At 41.9% G+C, this 18,865-nt stretch overlaps 1 protein-coding gene across 2 annotated transcripts in view; it reads left to right on the top strand.

Annotated features, from left to right (window-relative positions):
- The window catches only part of SEMA6D (semaphorin 6D), a 244,237-nt gene that overhangs the window by 20,657 nt on the left and 204,715 nt on the right, over window positions 1-18,865 (top strand). The window contains exons 2-3 of one of the 2 annotated variants that reach the window (XM_048317346.1): window positions 6,554-6,691; window positions 12,848-12,923. The gene's annotated coding sequence lies outside the window, so the exon portion shown is untranslated. Of the gene's footprint in view, window positions 1-6,553; window positions 6,692-12,847; window positions 12,924-13,399; window positions 13,451-18,865 lie in introns of those variants that run through there. The other variant, XM_048317348.1, reaches the window with a different exon arrangement.

Below are 18,865 nucleotides of genomic sequence, written 5' to 3' on the forward strand. Positions count from 1 at the left end.
TTGTCTTAATGGAAAATCCCACGACAGACTAACAAAAGACTTGGCTGAGGGTGGAGGAGATTGACTTCTTGCAAAAAAAATGTCTATCAGGGAACCAAACTAAAACATGAGGTTTGTTTGTGAAGAAGGGATCCTTGTGTGTGTTGCCATGAAGGTGGTGAGGTGTAAGTACACCGGGTGGGCACAAGTAATGCTTGTCAGTCCCGGGAACCTACGCTTCTACACTGTATTTCCACTGTTAATGTGTCTGGCAGTTTGTTGTTTAAATGGTTCTTCTGACCACTATACACACCTCCCAAAAGGGAGAATGCCACAAAGGGCTTGAATTCAGGTGAACAGAGTGCACAGTTGTATGCAGGGTTTGACAGTTTCTCAGCAGCTTTGACATTTCTTCCCAGAAGAGACAGATGGGTAGGAGAGAGGTCTGAAAGCTCAGAAAGGAGACATGTCCAGCTCACTGCATATCCTTAACAGTCTCTTTGTGGGCTCTCTGCAGTGTGTGTTCAGACTCCACCCTGAGTGCACATCTTCAACCTCTTAGTTCTGTTACACCTGAGATTTTCATCAGGTTAAAGAAAACCCAATATTTCTCTTGCCCAGAGCAATTGTGGGCCCAAACTTTTATAAGAGACTGATTGACGATGATTCTTTTCTCTGTTGGTAGGAAAGTCACGGACACTAAACCAATATCACCCATTAGGTCAATTTGTGAGGGAAGACACAAAAAAAAACTGTCACAAAGGGCAGTCAAGCAACTTAAAATTACCGACACCAAATCAAAATCCTTCAAGCTCAGATGTCAGGCAAAACAGTCACATTGGAAGGCAACATGCCATAGCAATCATACTAGCTAACAAAGAATTCAAGAGGAATTTTATTAGATATAGGAAATATGTTTGTAGCAGAAAATAGAAATGTAGTAAAATACGAAAAAGTGAAAGTCATGCAGCAGTACAACATGAGAGTTTTAAACTCCAGTGCAGTCTTGGTGTTAACATATGGCTGGAGCTACTCAAAATGTAAAATCAGACACCCTAGAGACTAAATGTCTAGAAGAGATTCTGATTCTGGATAAATATACTTCTAACCAAAGTGAAGAGATGAGAAATCAAAATCACCAGCCAGCAGCTTATCTCCACTGGTATGAAGAGCACACTCGGTAGGTGCAGAGTGTGTACTTCAGATGCCAGGACACAAACACTCTCCCAGAGCTGTCAAACGCAAACTGACCGGTGTCAGGAAAAGAGGCCATGCAAGAAAAGTCCTTGGAAACCCATTAGCAAGCAGGAGGCATTAGCAAGGCAGTCACAGCTCTGTAGGGCACTTGGACACAGCAGCAAATGGCAGGAGAAGAAAAGACTCTTTCCTGACCCATTCACTTACATTGGCAAGGAGTTACTAAGGCAAAGAGTACAATCATTAGAAGTGACCACATCCTTAGGTCAAAATAGGCGATTTCTTGATTAACTCAAAGGAGCAGAATCTTCTACTAAACCTTTGAAGTCTCTGGCACTCACAGCTAATCAAATCTACCCAATAACACCTGCATCATTTGTTTTATTATTTTCGACGGAGAACAGAATTTGTCAGAAAGCTTGAACGCTTTATTTGTATACAGGAGAGTAGCAGGGAAGGGTCAGGGGTTCAGCGTGTCCCAGTTTACTTGCTACGTGTATTTTGAAGTGCATTTCTCCTCATGGCTTTGAGACACTAGCAATCTATATGAAAAATACAAAATATTACCTTCCTCTTCCACTGTTTTGAAAGTTGGAGAGATAAGAGGAGCTGTTGGGGAAGCTGTGGCAAGAGGGTGGTGTAGAGGAAAGATTGTTGGCTTCAGCAGGATGGATGTTAAACATTGCTAATGGTTTGGACACCTGGGCCCAGGTTACAGAGAGAGCACAGAGGCTGTAATCACAAAAGAGAGCACTTTTTGGATTTGAGCATCCTTCATCTCTGTCATCCAATGTATTTTCAGTTTCTTCATTAGATGTACAGAAAGGTATTAGTGAAAGGCTCAGTTGCTTTTCAAAGATTTGCTAAGCAATTCTGCTTTGGAAAAAATTATTCTGTGAAGTAAATAAATAAATAAACCTGACAAACGTGTTTTTTCCATAACTCTGCAGAACTGCACATCACCTGCTGGCACTTCTGAATTCAGTGTGCTGCATATCTAATTGTTTTTGCTCTCCTGTATTTTGCTTCCCTTTCAAAAGCTTTTTCTACTGCAATTGGTAAAACATCTTGTGGGCAATTCCTCTGCTTGCAGCCTTGCCTGTCACATTGCTTTTCCTTCACAAATATTATAAGGAAATAGAGAATGACTGTACTGGGGTGATATAGGTTCTTTTGTTGCCATTACATATGGAGAGACTTGTGTTGTAAACCAGCTACCACCTGTTTTCTTCTGAAAATGAAAAAGCAGTTTCTTCTTTCTTATAAAATGCATGAAACATCTAATTAATTTTTCTCATATACAGTCATTTACATAATAAATCCTTGTAGAAACACATACTGAAATCTTAACCAAAATTCTCAGTAACCCATTATGACTTCATGTGTGTTTAATAGTAGTATTTTCATGATTTGGAAAGGGAGGGGGTGTGTACTGTCACACTGTGTTACTAAAGCCAAGAAATCCTGCAAATCATTTGCACTCAGTTTTGGAGTGACAGCTCCTTTGTAGCACTGTGCACGTCCTCTCAGGTCAACTCTTCTCAAACCTTAAGACTTTAGTGTTGGTACCATGGAGTATTTCCTCTTGCAGATGGGTTGAGCACTGTTGCTTCCAGAATTTATGCATGTATTTCTCCCAGAGAGTTTGGAGTTTGACACAGGTTGGCCTGTAGAGACCAAGAGGATGTACTCCACCTCCAGCTCTGCAACATCAGTGGGATCTGTTGTAGAAGGCTGAAAGGCCTGTTGATAAATTTTGAAATCTGGAGTTTTCACTCTCTATCTTTCTATCTCTCAACAATGCACGAATCAGGTTTAAAAAATGTTGCTACCTTCTACTCCATCAAAATGTTGCAAACTCTTTCTATACTGTCTCAGCAAAGTATTTGTCATATTAAGAGCTATAAGATATTTATGCCTCAAACACCATTCTACCTTGATCGAGAAGGTATCAACAATTTAGTTAACCATCAGTCACAAACACAGAAAAAGGTATGGCAGAAAAGCAGTGTGCCACTCAAGGCCGAGCATAGATAGATGGAGTTTAATCATCTCTGGAGCCTCTCTGGGGACTGTGAAGGATTTTCGAGAAGGCCATATGTGACTGTTAAATTGGCTTCAACAAATCAAAATTATCTGAAGCAAAATATGGTTTTTAAATCTATTTTTTAATCTAAAGCACTCAAATTTCAGATAAAACAAGTGGAAAAGGAACTGTCATTTTTAGGACAGAAATCTGTTTTTTTCATAGACAGTAACTGCTTCCTACATTTTTTTTCTGAAACTGTTATTCTCCAATTTAAAACACCATCAATAATGAAACATAATCTAACAATTATGCCAAATTCTCTTGTTCATTTAAATTCTGAGGTGGGGCAGTATTATGCTGACCAGGTCTGAGCCTTATACCTCTTCCAAAAATGCTTTACAGAGAAAGATGAGTTTGGTTCATGTCAAATGACTAGTTTTCATCAATTTTTTCTCCGTCTTGGGGATAAAAGGGCCTGTGGTTTTTAGCTTTTTTAGCTCCAATGGCTAATTCTCTGAGTTCTCTCCCCTACTCTCTCTCCTTCTGTGAGTTTCCATGTCTCAATATTCACTGCAGTGAATGAGGAGTGACTGAGGGAGCTGGGGGGACTCAACCCAGGAGGCTCAGGGGGGACCTTTTCACTCTCTACAACCACCTGAGAGGTGGGGTCAGTCTCTTTTCCCAAGTAACAAGTGATAGGATGAGAGGAAATTACCTATAGTTGCACTAGAAGAGGTTCAGATGGGGCATTAAGGAAAAGATTCTTGACTGAAGGGGTTGTCAAGCATTTGAACAGGCTGTCCAGGCAAGTGGAGGAGTCACCATCCCTGAAAGTGTAAAAATGTCGTGTACAAGTGGCACTTAGGGACATGGTTCAGTTGTGGACCTGGCAGTGCTGAGGTAATGGATGGACTCAATGATCTCAGAGGTCTTTTCCAACATAAACAGATCTATGATCCCGTGATTCCACCCTAAATTAATTCCAACAAGGTACCTGGTTAATTACGTATTTCTAACCAAACACTTGTGCAATTTTGAAGGAGTATTTTTCCCAAGGTGGTCATAAGTTGCAAAGGTAGTTAGCACTAGGCAATTACCATTTTGAAGAATAGATGTTGTCACCATTAAAAGTGGGTACTTAGAACACAGAGTAGCAGTGTCACATTCATCACAGCATCTAAGAGACAGGATGCTTAAATGCAGTGAGAAGGCTGTTAATGCAGAAATGTTTTAAAACTGCCATCAGATCTCTTGTAGTCAATACTGGTATTTTACATAAAAATTGCCTGCACTGATGATAAGGTAACTTGCCTGAGCTCGAATCATTGGAGAACAATCAAATATGATAAGTGATTGCCAGCTGCTGCCATTTTCAAAGTAGAGACAAAGAGCTGAGGTAATACAGCAAAGACAATTCACAGGAACTTCAAAGGAGCGACCCCTTCAAGCATTGTGCCATCCTGACACTCAGTCAATGTAAATGATACCTGATTTTTATAGGCAGTAACAGGTTTATTTTCAATGCATCCAGAAACTTCTCTCTATATGTAGTAGACACCGCCTATATTGAAAAACAGCATTATATATCTAACTTGTCCATAATTCTTATTTAGAACACTCATTACAGAGACTGCCATAAAATATTATCAGACCATCTGTAGTGAGCAATTGCAGTTGTTGGTGACTGTGTCCGTGGTCAAGGGTGCAGAGCACTGTTACAAAATGATGCCTGACTGAACTTCAAATTCAATGCATTAGCAGAGGAGGCATATAAACTGAAGGATAATTTTTATTTTATAATACAAAGTTGTAATAAATATTGTATGTTTTTATGTTCAGGAAATTTCCATGAACTTACATGCAGCAGGGCAAAAATATACCTAATTTTTTTCAAGAAGAAAGGAAACACCTGTTTGGGGATCAATTATGAACTTCATAGAACTATCAGGCCTAATTACTAAATAGCTACAGGATTCTCATTTAAGCAAAATCAACCATACTTGAAAACTAAACTTAGAATGTAAATGATGCAATCATTCATAATTCATTCTGCCAAGCACACAAAAGCAGAGCCTGCAGTAGGCTGTTTTTAAATCTTTTGTGAAGGTTAATACAGCCAATACTAGATTTTTTAAAAGCTGTTAGGAAGAAACAGATCTTCTAAGGGTACTATTTTTTTATCCAGCATTTTATTACCAATCTTAAACTTGAATACATCTGCTTTAGAAGAAAGACTTAGCAGAAAAGGTAAAGTTACAAGCAGTCTGTCTTTGAGAAGAGTAATCTACATTTCCTGCTCAACAGAAATATTAGCTGCTCGTTAAAGAATGTTGTATGGCCATTTGCAAGACTCCTACTTGCTTGTAACTGTTCAGCTAAATCTTAAATCTGGCAGTAGATAATGTCTATTGCCCATACATTAGTGGAATCAATGATCCAAGGTAATCCAAGAATAATTTCTCAGGCGAGCTAACTGAGGGCAAGACCTCAAGATCTCAAATACAGCTACAGCTCTCCTGGGGATGAAGAGAAGACTCTCGATATCAATCCCTGATTTGCAGGTCTTAGCCCTTTTGCAGGCTAGAACGACCACACAAATTAGTTGTCCAAGCTCAGGTTGCTGTTGCTGTTACCCTTATCAATGGAAACTCACTAGAACAGGTGAATATATCAGCTCATCTTACATGGCATTTTTATGTGAAATCACTTTTTGCACTCAAATAAATACCACCCCATGCACACATGAATATTATCCCCACAGATACCTAGTACCACACATTCCAAAGCAATAATTTATAGTGGTTAGACAATAACAACAACAACATCAACAATAATAAATAAAATATATAGGTTTATAGTGTTATTCCCTTATCAAAGTGCAAACTGTAGCCTAAGCTGAGAAGTTCAATGTTTATGGTGTTTCTGTGTACCTGTACTAAATACTTTTTAAGCTACTGTTAATCCTATGAGTAGCTTGGGAAAGAATTTGCAATAAAAATTATATTTATAAAATTTAGTTTGCAAATTGCTTGAACCGATTGCGAGATCCTATTTCTTTGGCATTACTTATTCTTTATCCATTATTATGGAGAGAAAAACAGAGCCTACTCATTGATCACAAATTCTTTGCTGATGTTGTAAATATATATAACTTATTCCTGTACATATCATGTTTTTATATTCCATCTCTGTCATCTATCACTTCAGAAAATATTATTAAATTCCCTGTGCCTTAACCTTTCTTTGACAAAAAATACTACATTCCTCCAAAATCACTTTCCACAGACATTCCTAGCAATCAAACACTATACAATACAACCTCTCCCTGATTTCTGTCTTACTCTACAGGATATACACTTCCACGAAGCCAATAAAATTCCTGTGGATTCTGCACTGTCTAAGCACTGGGACTGTTTCTCTCACGGGGACAGTGTCCAGCCAGGAGTCGGTCGGATCCATGCTGGGCTGGCAGTCTCAGTGATCCATGTAAGTATAGCACTCACAGGGATGACTGGCTACAGACTGTCCTGAAAAACCTCTTTGCCATTAAAGCTGATTTAGGACCTTCTGTTAACTTTTGTTTACTCCTGATTGTTCAGCTTAAGACTGGTAATATCATGTACTGCTTCCCTCTTTTTATTCACACGGGTAAATCATATTAAATGGGGCTTTCTGCAGATGGTCGCTGTGAGAGCACATCTCTGGTTGAAGATAGATGGTAAGAAAGGGAATTTGAAATTGCAGCAAACCATGGATTCTTGTCTCTCCTGTCATATTGAATACCTGTATAGTCACTCAAGCTTTCACTTGAATTGAGGTTTGTGAAGAGTTGAATTCCCTAGAGGGTGTGCTGAGATTTTTAATTTAACGCTCATTAGTTCAACAAACACAATGCATTTGCATTTGCAGGGCAGGAAAATAAATGTTTAAATGGAACTTAATCCCATATTTTGAAAATCTGCAAGTGATTTGAACTCTCTTACTGGTCACTTTGGATTTCATTAAAGAATGATGGCATGAAAAAATAGGAAGCCACAGTATTTTTCATAATTTGAAAATATAACATTACAAATAATTGAATATAATTGTCCAGAAATTTAAGTAAATGTTTCCACAGACAATAATTTATGTAACAAGAAAGAAAACTCCGTTGTCCACTTAGAAGGGTTAAAGGTGAGGAAGTGGGAATACAAATTATGCTATGCAGTCAAATTCTTGACATAATTGCGTTTGTGTTTTGTGTGCAAAAACCACATTAAAACATGTTCTAATAGTAGTATTTACTTTAAAGAAATCTTTCTGCACGTTTATTAGGAAACAGTAAAGAAACTATGTAAAAGTTCAAGCCTTCAGCATGTTTAACCATTTATGAGTAGTTAATGAATATTTTATTAACTATTGCTTGAAAGAACAACAAAAGTGCTGCTTGCCAATTCAGAGAAAGTAAGTGATCTTTAGTTTAATGATTTAACACATATAAGCTTTATGAAATGTGCTTGTTGCTATGGCACACGTGCATTTCTCTGACAGAATAGATGGCATTGTTTTGCGTGAAGAATATCATTCCTTTTGGATCACTTTGAGTCTGTCTGACTTTTTTTCTTCTACAGGCATAGTTTCCTACCTTTACTCTCTTTTACTGAATAGTATTCTTTGCTCTTGGAAAAAATGCATCCAGCAATTGAGTCACCCCCTTTCTGAAAGTGAACAACCTTGTGATGCACTTTTTTCAAGTATCTGTTGCGTTTACAGTAGTTGAACTGTGACATATTTTGAAAGATTCTGAAAAAATATTGCTATTTCTGCCAGTGGGAAGTGTTTCATGGATGCAAGAACAGTACTGAAAACAAAGCTCAAATTCGTACTATATAGGGCATTTTTACCTCTTTATATATCAAACACTATCCAATATACCCTTCTCCCTAATCCTGTCTTACTCCACAGGATATACACTTTCAGGAACCATTCATAATAATAATAACTAATTTTGAAACAGTGGTTGTTATTTTGACTATGGTTGTTCTAAAATGTCAGGTAAGTGTTGTTTCTGTAGATCCTGAAACAAATTCCCAGTAAAGAAGTTACAACTGAAACATCAAATCATTTGTATGAGTAACGCTAAAATCTGATGGGAATTTAAGAGATATGATGTTGATAGGAAACTATCAGAAAGGATGACATGTAATAGGACATTTAAATGTATAGACAACTCAGAAGAGAAGAAGCTGGGGATATAGTAGATTAATGTGTTAGCTAGGATGTGGAATAACAAAGAATGATATTTGGGACACTGAAATGGCAAGTGTAGCTAGAAAGCTCAAGAGAATGTGTCTATTTCCTGATGCCAATAAGGAGAAGTAATGAGGGAATTACATGTTTAAATTACAGGCTTAAGAGATCTGCAATTCCCACTTAAAAGTATGGAGATCCTAAGAGTTTCTACTTAGAGATTAGATTGTCTGTGGGACACCTGTTTCCTGGTTAAAGCAGAGGAGGTTTTGAGTGGTGCAAATGCAAAACAGGGTCAGCTAATTTTTGCAGGAAAAATATCACGTCAAAAACAACACACAGTGTAAAACAGAGTACCACCAAAAGAAGTCCAGGTAGGAGGACTGGGAGAGAGACATGAAGACTAATTCAGTGCATCTCCAGTAGGGAGAAAGAAAATAAAAATGCCTATTGGAGATGAGTCATGAGGCAAAACTAAGGACTTCATATTCCACTGCAATTAAAAAAAAAAAAAAAAAAAAAAAGTAAGAATTCCAAGGAACAAGAGGATATCTGCCATATGACCTGAATTGCTTCACAAGCTCTTGATTTAAATACTCTGCAGGAAAAAAAGGCTCCTATATTTGCAATTGAGTTATTAGATCGCAAACCAATTCAATTTCAGCTGAATCATGGGACCAGATGCAATATGAGCCTCAGAAATATTGATAATATTACAAATATTGCACTAGAGAAATGTAGCTGAGAGCTGGTGATATTCAGTATATGTACTGTGAGTCCTGTAAGCAAAAATAAGCTGTTAATAAGAAATCTGTGAAACAAGCAACATTATCTCTCAGAGTCTGTAACAGCTGACAGGCAGAAATACCTTGCTGAGCAACAGTGTCACATAAAGAGCAATTTGCCCAACAAGTGCCATCAAAAGTACTCCAAACTGAAACAGCGAGGACAGCAGCATTGATAGGGATCATCCTCTTTCAGCAGCCCTAGGAAAGCAATTGAAGAAGAAACAGGCATATCTCCAAAGGGGTTGTTACGTGTCAAAGCAGCACAGTATGGATCTGCCTCCAAACAGTGCTGACAAAGTCTTCTGGTAAACTGGACATTGGCATGGGCTCAGAAACTCTTAATAGTGAAGAGCAACATTTCTCACAGACAGCCTCTGAGGGCTCTTGCCTGCTTTGCCAACATTCAGGAGCGACTGTTTTGTCACTTTGTAATTGTGCAAGCTCTCCTGTCACCTGACAGAGTCTTCTTCATCCTGTGGTAAGTACCTCCAAACCCAAGTAACTATGGATGCTTCCAGGCAGCATTCTAGTTTACACTGAACTTGGTATAAACTGAACGAGGCATTAAGATCAGAGCAGATAATAGCTTTTATTTTAGGAAATGGAAAGGGCAAGGAAAAAGTTATGCAGTGCTATGGCATCAAGTTACAGTGACTGCTGAGAAAGAACACAAGGCTGAGTGGAGAAAAGCTGGTAATAAGCTTCCCTCCTTTGGACAGACAATTTCTTTGTCCATCCAAACCTTAAGAAAGCTACCAGAAGTACCGCTACAAGAGTCAAAATCTCCTTAACTCTCTGGGCTTAGTTCCCCTTTTTGTTAATGATTCACATCCACATTCCTGTATCTGGGACCAGTGTCCCCCATTGGGCTGCAAAGCAGGGTTCCTCCGGCCTCTCTCGCTGGAGCACTGTTGAACTCCATGTGGAAATAAATGCTGGCTGAGAAGTACGAGCAGGACTTTAGTCTCCTGGTTCTTACCTGAGAGGAGACTCTGATCTAATTCCTGCTTTAGTTAATGTTATTTGTACATATTGAAAAAGTATTGGCAGGAAAATAATCTTCTTTTCTCTCTCCTTGCACCCCCAAATAACTTAACAACTTAGTAGATGACAATGAGAGTTCAAATTCACTCAGGCAGAGAACAGAACGAGACCTGAACCTCCTTCATGCTTCAAAATTTACCTAGCCTTTAAGATACTAGAAAAGGGAAGGTTGATGAAAATGACCCATTTGTGAATCTTCCTGAAAAGACACCAAAAAACTATTCAGCAAAGATGATCCAAATCTGTTAAGTATTTGAGGGGAGTAAGTGAAACTGCATCTTTGTTGAATTTAGTGCATGGAAAAAAAATAATTCACCCACCATTTATCTACAATTTTGTTTAAAGGGAACTAAGCATAAATTCCAGGCAATTTATTAACTGGTTTTATAAGACACACAGATGCTCACAACTTGAAGCAGATATTGTCAAGAAGAAGGAAGAGAGGGAGGAGCGTTCACTTTTCCAGTAATGAATGTTCAGTGGAGATCATGCATGGGACAGAAAGGGAAGTGCGAAGAGTACAGTGATTGACAGTGAATGGAGATTTCTGCCCCATGTGGTCACAGTGAAACTGTACAAAGGAAACTATAGGATACAAACACACAGGCTGACCTGGCTCCAGGACATTCACACTCGTATTGTAATCAGAAAATTGACAGGTGCTACTGTCTGCCGAAGTGCCCTGTTCAGACAGTGTTGCGCTGCAGTGAAATGAGATGATTTCTTGCCAAACGGGTATTTCAGCGTAAGAAATCTGACCGCTGTACCCTCAATGCCTTCTGCAGAGTCAGTGGGAAAGGCAGCCAAGAGCTGGGTGGTGATGGCAGCATGGACAGAAAATGACCCCTGTGGCAGTGCTGGACCGTCACAACGCACAGAAGTTGATGACAGAGCCTGCGCTGGAGCTGCTGTGCTCCGAACCGGATTGTCTCCTCTCCAGTGACCAGTGACCCCGAGCGGCCGCCAGCCACACACCTGGCCGGTCCATGTCCAGGGGACACAATGAGGTGGAAAATGCCGTGGATCGAGATAAAACCGAGATGACTTACCAGTTACTGCCATGGGCAACACTTGATTTGGGAAAAATTAATTTATTTTATTTTAAAATGGAGTCGGAAGTAAAGTTAAAAACTAGTCCGTGCCCCCACCCCGGGGGGAGGCTTCACTGCCTCACCCTGATCCTTCTACCTCCTCCTGCCCTGAGCTTCTCTGAGGGGCTCAGCCCTGCCCTGCGTGGGGCCGGTGGGAACCGGCCGGGACTGGCCAATTCCAGCCGGGACCGGCCGAGTCCAGCCGGGACAGCCCCCCTGCCCTCACGGGCCGTCCCGCGGCTGGAGATGGACATCCGGGACGGAGCAAGGGGCGCAAGGCAGCCGGACAAGGGAAGCACAGCCGCGGCAGGGCCGAGAGGTGCCGGGGTGCGTGAGGCAGCCGGGCTCCTCCCCACCCAAGCAGCGCCACCAGGTCAGTCCTTCTGGCTGGGTCTGGTTCATGGTCACAGTGACAGAGAAATCAGATGCAATTGCAAAATAATGGCCGACTGTGAGTCCACTCCCAAAACCAAAGACAGAACAGGGACCCTGAGTGCTTCAGCTCGTTTGGAAAAGTAGGAGGAAATGGGGTTTGGAAACCTGCAAAATGCTACCAAGAATTAAAGCAGCAAAAATACTGATGGCAAATCGCCCCCACAGGTAATCCCCCAGTGTCAGACTGAGCCAGCACACGGGTTTTCATGGCAGAGTGAGAGAACGGGCTGAGAAGGGCCGTGGGACAGGCTGTCCCTCAGGCGGGCTCCGGGCTGGCAGGCAGGGCTCAGCAGGAGAACAAGGGACAAAGGCTGTGGCACCGGACCTGCACCTGCCACTGATAGAAAAGGAAGGAAAGAGGATTTCAGAGAAGATATCAAAGCCAGCTCCCCTGGTTATGTCTTGAAGCCAAGCTGCTGTTGCAGAATCCGAAAAACAAAATTTGCACTAGAGGACTTCAAGCAGAAGAAAAAGAAAAAAAGTATATAATAGTGTCCTCATCCCCACACAAGTATCACTTTCCTCTGTAGCAAACCTATTCTTCTTTATTTGTAGAGGAACCTTTAACCTGTACCTGGAGAAGGGTGTGATGTTTTCCTTAACAGATTATGCTTGAAGATAAACTGCAAAATAGTTTTTCCTCTACATGCTTTAGTTTCCATTATTTTCCAAAGAGAATATCTGGTTTCTGAACTCAGGTTAGGACTAACCAAATGATTTTTATTTTTCTGTAAAAATGAGAGTAAAACATTCAGATTAGACATTAGGTTGCAACTCCACGAATGTTGGTCTTTAATAAACAATAGCAAAAAACCCCAGAAGCTGCAAAGAAATGAACTTAAACTTACATTTTTTTCAAATTTAAAGCCAGCTATCTCTGGCATTGGCTGAGGGAATGTTCTGAAAAGTTAGCGTTGTGAAATCTGCAACGACACAAACCTAACCCGAAACGAAAGATTTCCGTTTCATACCGAAGTCAAAACCTGGGGCTTTTGCTGGAGAACTTGGACCCCATCGGGAGTGACCCTGAGCTGTGTGCCCTCACTCTCCTGCAGGTGTTAACGAGGAGCGGAGGCACTCTCCGAACGGCGGTTCCTCGCCCGGACAGGAGCTGGCAGTCCCCGGAGCCAGGTGAGCCGGGGGAAGCAGCCCGTGTGCCACGAGAAAGTTCGCCGGGGTGCAGAGCAGGAAAAGTGAAAGAGTTGCTGTGCAGAGGACAGTCTCTGCCTGCCACCCTTCCCCGCAGCTGAGTCAAATGACTTCTGCATTGACTGCTGAGGAGCGTTCGCAGCGCAGCTGGGGCCGGGCGGGGGTGGCTGAGGCAGCTGCCGGATCCCCCGGACGCGGCCGCGCAGCCCGCCCGGGGCACAGGCGAGCAGCCCGGGGAGCGGGGCCGCCTCCCGGCCGGGGGCTGCGGGGACAGCGCGGGCACCGGAGGCGGCGCCAGGGCCGCGGGCAGGTGCGCGGGGCGGGCGGGGCGGCCCGCGGACAATGGGCGGGGGCGGGCGCAGGTGCGGGGCGGGGCGGCGGGGCGGGCCGGGGTGCGGAGCGCGGCCGCGCGGGGCGGGGCGGGCCGGGCTCCAGCCGCGCCGCCGAGTCCGCTGCGCCGCCAGCCGCGCCCGGAGCCGCGCAGTCCCCGCCGGCGCTGCCGCACCCGCGTAAGTCCGTCCCTCCGTGCCCCCGGCGCCGCGGCGGCGGCTCCGGCCGCGCCTGCCCGCGGTGCCGCTGCCCGGCGCGGAGCGGCGGTGCCGGGGGATGCCGGGCGCTGCGCGGGGCTGCGCCGGGCGGGTCTCGCCGCCCGCCCATTGTCTGCGGCGCCCCGAGCCTGGGGGCGAGGTGGGGCCGAGCTGGGCCGGGGCTGAGCTGGGGCGGCGGAGAGTCTCTGCCTGCGGGATTCCGCGGGTGTTTTCGCCAGCCCCGAGGCGAGGGGCTGCCGCCGCGGTACGTGTGTCTGTCCGCCCGGCACTTGGGGCGATTGGGAGCTCGGCATTGCCGGGGCTGCCGTTCCCGTTAATTATTCTCAGGTGTTTCTACTTTCCAGTTTTGCTCCCAGCTGGAGCCTCAGACCTTTTTACTCGTTGAGTGAGGAAAGATTTATTTATTTTAAATGATGTTACCTCTTCTCGGTTGTCTTGGAGCAGAAGCGGGCGGGCTGTTACAGGTCTCTCTCTGCAGCATTCATGAACCCCCTTTGCTATCATAAGACATGTGCATCTCGAGTAATCAGTGAGATGTATGAGGCGAATGAATACTCTCTGACAGGGACTCGCCGAACACAGGCACCTGCGAGCATCCTTTCTTCTTACAAGTCTGTGTCCTGATCAGTTTGTTTGATGCACCCACAAAGGTGTATTTCTTTAGCTGTGCAAGGTAGCAGTGATTCAAAATATCTCATGTAAGAAGCGGTACAACTCGTGACACCAAACTGCTTGGGTGCATCAAGTGGTGCTGGGTGCGAATCTCAGTGGACCGACCGAATGTACGTGCCTGCCTTGAATGCTTTGTGTTTGATGATCCTTGGTGGACTTGCTAAGTGCATTAGTCTGGTGAGGCTTAGAGTTTTCTAGCCCCCGGGAGCAACACATTCTGTGAACACCTCTGTCTAACGTGGAGTTTGATTTCAAAGGGAAGCCCGTGATGCGGAACTGGCGTTTTGATTATGGAAACTTACTGTATATTTTCCTTAAAGAAAGAGGAAACCTTATAGCGGTTTTAAAAAGGAATACAAGTTTTTTGCAGGAATAAAATGCTTGCATTATCCATCAATATAGCCATTTAGTCCCTCTCTACAACAGTAGCAATTTGCTTTAATTTTCTATTTTTATTTCTCTTTCTGTAATGATTTTCTCTTGATTGAATTCCTTTTCTTTCCTATTACTGTGGATGTTGGTCCCTGATCCAATTCTTAACAGCATTTGTAACTACAGTTCAGTTTATGCCCTCATCTTAAGGAAAAGAAAAAAATCCCAATCTTATAAGCAGCGCCCCTATTAATTTCACAACTTTGAATTTGTAAGATTTTCTTTTCCCTTTATTGTTTGTTTGTGTTCTCTTTCAAATGTTAATATAACTTGGCCCGGTTCAGGCAGGTCTTGATTGAGAAGGTGATATAAAAATGCACTGGCTCCCTTTAATGATCATTTTGATTACTGCCATTGTGTGTTCTCCAGTTACAGTGTGATGTGAGTTTTGAGTCTCTGTGTCTCTGCTCCGCTTCTCCCCTTGTATTATTCCTCTTCACCAAAATATTTAGCCACCGGCAAGCCCATTTTTCACATAAGTGAGATTTGGTTAAATATGGTGCTAAAATACACAGGATTGCTATGATTTTTTTCTTTCCCTAAGGAAAACAAGAAAGGAGTTAGGATGTGTATAAGGAAAGGTTTGATAGACAGTGGAGAACCAGAGATTTCTTTTGGAAAAGAACCCTTACCAATCCTTATTGAATTTGTTCGTCTGCATGAAGAAAAGAACTGTTGTTTTGTTATCTAGCAGCTGTAGGAAGATTGACAGCTACAAATTGCAAATCTATGAAGGATCTGCCCATGACACAATTTTTAGTTCATTTAGATCGTTATCCTACACATCTTGTCATTTGCAAAATTATATAAACAAGACCAGTAAGTTTGTGGAGAAGATGTAAATGCAGTGAATATACTGTAAAGATTTTGAAGCTCTTTGGGATAATTAGCAGAGCATGGGCTTGCCTGAAATATGACATTACTACAGTTAATTTAATTCACATAGGAACACACCATTGAAAACATTATCCTGTAGAAAAGAAATACATATTTTAAAACATGCTAGCTCTGTCAGAAAAACATTAAGTGTAGCAGTCTTTTTGTTAAGATAAAGAGAACATCACTGATGTTGTCATGTGCTTTGCATTTCTAAACAGAATCTAATGAATTACAAACATTCATTATGCTGCAAGCAATTGCTGAAACTTCTCAGGACCCCAAAATAGGGATTTATTTATATACTCATATTTGCATCTTTTCTGATTATGGTGTCACTGTAAAAATAGAAATAAATAAAAAAAGCTATTGTTCTGAAATGAGTTCTCTCATAGCTCCAGATCTTTCGTTGGTCTTCCTCTGTCTTGGAAGTTTATGTTCAGGTTATGGAACTTTCTGTTGGGAAGTGTGGGAAAACTACAGGAGGGGTCTGGGAGCATTCTTTGTTGGATCCTGGAAGAATTAAGGGCATATAATCTGCAGCAGAAGGTCAGGTTTATCAAATGTCTGAGAAAGAACATAGCTGAAATTTTCAAAGGTTAGAAAGAGCAATGCGCTAATTTTAAAGGACATCTTGCATAAATACTACTTTTCTTAACATGTTAAAATGTGAAAAAAATAAATATTTCTTGATCTGTGTTTTTATCTAAATGTTTAACAATTCAGTCTTTCTTAAACACGGTATTTGTGACACAGTTACTGTTTTTCTAATGCTGCTTCCTTCTCTGTGGACTCAAGAATGAGCCATTGGAAAGGGTCTGTATTTATTGGCCCAAACCAATTTACAGCTTTTGAATGCCTCAGTTCAGGACTGTACTTGGCACTGTGCACTGTGGACTGTCACTTTCCAAAAACGGATTTCTTTGAAATATGTGGGTCTTCAGAGTTCAGTTTCATCCCACCTCCCCTCGGGTTCCATGAGAGCACAGCAGAGGTGGTGGTCACAGCCAGGCACGGGTGGTGTGGAGCCCCTCACGTGTCCTGTTGGGCTCCGGCGCTGGGGCTGATGTGCTTAGGGTTGAGACAGAACTGGGTGTTCCCTTTGGGGATGTGGATGGAGCTGGAGGATCACATCCTCTGCTGTTCACCAAGGAGAGGTACTGAAAATTTATTATTGAATTCTGCTTCTCTTTACGACTGGTTTTAATTTATTTTTAAATACTGTCTCTTAAACCTTTATCTTGGGAATTAATTCCTGCCTTGGCACTGTATTTTTAAATTAACTCAAACCCAAGCGGATTCAAAATGCAGGAGACCCTTTTATAAATGACAGTGTTAATGACAGATTATAAAACACAGGGGCTGGAGAATACATACCAATTTATCTGCTGCTTTTCTGTGCTATACTACAGCTACATTGATTATTCCTGATACTCCAGGTGATTCTCCTTGAACACATTGTGGTGGAACTGAAAACTGCAAAAGTGCACATCTGCGGGAACTCTAGGTCATAAAGCAAGTCCTAGGTTTGATCTGAAGTAAGCAAGTATTGTTGGTCCCTCAAGGAAGTGCTCAATGCTCATCTCTTCCACAGACAAGGAGGCAGTCAGTGAGCATGGCAGTTACAGGAAGCTTTAAGGGGGAAAAGTCTGTGTTTCAAACGATGGTGATACTGTGGATACCTTAATTGCAAATTAATATAAGTGATGTCTGGAAAATCAGACAAATCTTCAATGTAATTATAAGTCAAAGTAAGGGAAGGGAAAAGAAACATGAAGTATTTTTGAAGGCTGATACCAGGCAGTGTCTCACAGCTAGAAATGAATGTTACTCAATGAGGGAACGAGGGAGGGGTTTTGGGGAAGGTTTTTTTGATGGTATAAAACAAGGATTTCTTCCCTTATAAGCTGAAGATCACTTGACTTTATCATACAATTCAGGTGTTTGAGACAAGCCTTCTTTGGCAAGGAGGAGTCATTGTATTTCTCAGTGTGTTCTGCTCCCATGGCAGGCCTGCAAACGCAGTAAGTGCTTATGATGTGTTAGCCAAGGGTCTGTTTCTTTAGCTTAAGTAGGAAAGATCTCCACTTGGAAGAGAGGCTTTTGAGTCCTTTCTTCCAGAGCAGGAGGAGTTCCTATCAGTTTTGCAGTAGTACTTTTAAGCAGCTTCAATTACGTATTCTTAACTTTGTTTCGCTAGTGGGAGCTCCCCTTTCAGTGTCTCTGACCTTTTTCAGTGAGGTTAGCTTCTGCTGAATCCACCCTGCCTGTTCTGGTAGGTTGTAATTCCCTTTACAAAGTCCACTTTTACCTTTATATTGTGACTTCTCGTTTTGATTATATTCCTTCAGTTCTCAGAAATATTTTGTATTCCTTAATCCTTATGTTTCCCACTGATACACCACTTCTGTCTCTTTTAGTCTATCCAAAGAACCCAATTCCTTTTACTCCAACTGTTTGGTTTGCTCACTAGCTCTAAGATCTCTTTACACGGGCGACTTTTTCTCCCACTTCAAAGCTGGTTATGACAATGTGACAGCACATATTTTCTGTATCCAGCTGTAGCATGTATCTGTAACTGGTATTACATTTCTGAACTTGAATTTTCATGCCACTTACACTGCACGTGAAGTTTTGTCCGTGAAAAGGGTTCATCCTGACCAGTAGTGTTACTGTGAAAGTGGGTGTTACATCCATGTTCTTGAAAGCCAGCAGAATTGCATCCTGTGGGTGAGAGCAGAACCATTGTGCAGAATGTCTGAGACATATGTGATCCTAATTTTCTTTGTTAAAAAGTTAACTGACAAATGGCTAATTAATTCTGTTCGCTTCTAAACCAAAAAGAGCCAGTCTTCTTGAGTCAACAGCCTTGCCCCTTTTCCTTGCTAGTCTTCCAAAGCTCAAAACTTTGAGATCTATTCTCTCTTATGGAGCTTAGTTTTAGTCTACAGTATGTGTTGCAAGTCTCTTTGGGAGAGGCTAAAGTACAGAATTTGGCTTTTTTTGTAGTTGCTCTAAAAAGGAGTAGTCCTGCATTTCTTCATGACTAGTAGCCTCTTGCTAGTTCATAATGGGAAATATTCTTGCAATTCCAGTACTAACCACATTTTTAAAATCTGCTTTAGAAATGTTTTAACCTTATTTGTCTGTTGGTGTGTGGTAAGGAGAAGAGTGAGTTCTTCACATATATAATGAAAATGCACAGTACAGAATCAGACGTAGCCAACCTGAAAATGTCAGATCATAAAGTTCAGCATCTTTGAATTGGGGTTGAGGTGAGGGAGGCCCACTTATACTTTGTCATTTCAAGTAAGTATTACTTTTTTCACTTTCCCATAATTCAAAGAGCAGGTGAATGAACCTGTCTTAGGCTGTAAAATTAAAAAGAAAAATTGC

This window comes from Corvus hawaiiensis, chromosome 13 (genome assembly GCF_020740725.1).
Source record: "Corvus hawaiiensis isolate bCorHaw1 chromosome 13, bCorHaw1.pri.cur, whole genome shotgun sequence".
NCBI lineage: Eukaryota > Metazoa > Chordata > Aves > Passeriformes > Corvidae > Corvus > Corvus hawaiiensis.